Raw genomic sequence first — 281 nt, 5'->3', positions numbered from 1 at the left:
ATGAAATTGCAAATGAATTAAATTAGCTAACCGAGACGTGAACACCTTGACGTTCCGCTTTTTTTGCTTGTGATTTATAAAATACAACAATTACACCATATAAATTTCCATTTTTATTTTGAAAATAGAAAAAAACTTCATCATAGCGCCCATATAACCTCCTTCTTATCCTCTTTGTTACTCGGGTAGTGGATATAAAAAAGTCGGTCATCGCCAAATATAATTTTCGTATTTGTTCTTTTTTTTAACATGATCAATCATTCAGGTGACGTCTGTTATAG

Source organism: Glossina fuscipes, unplaced genomic scaffold, assembly GCF_014805625.2.
Source record: "Glossina fuscipes isolate IAEA_lab_2018 unplaced genomic scaffold, Yale_Gfus_2 0, whole genome shotgun sequence".
NCBI lineage: Eukaryota > Metazoa > Arthropoda > Insecta > Diptera > Glossinidae > Glossina > Glossina fuscipes.
Note: the sequence above shows the minus strand (reverse complement) of the source record.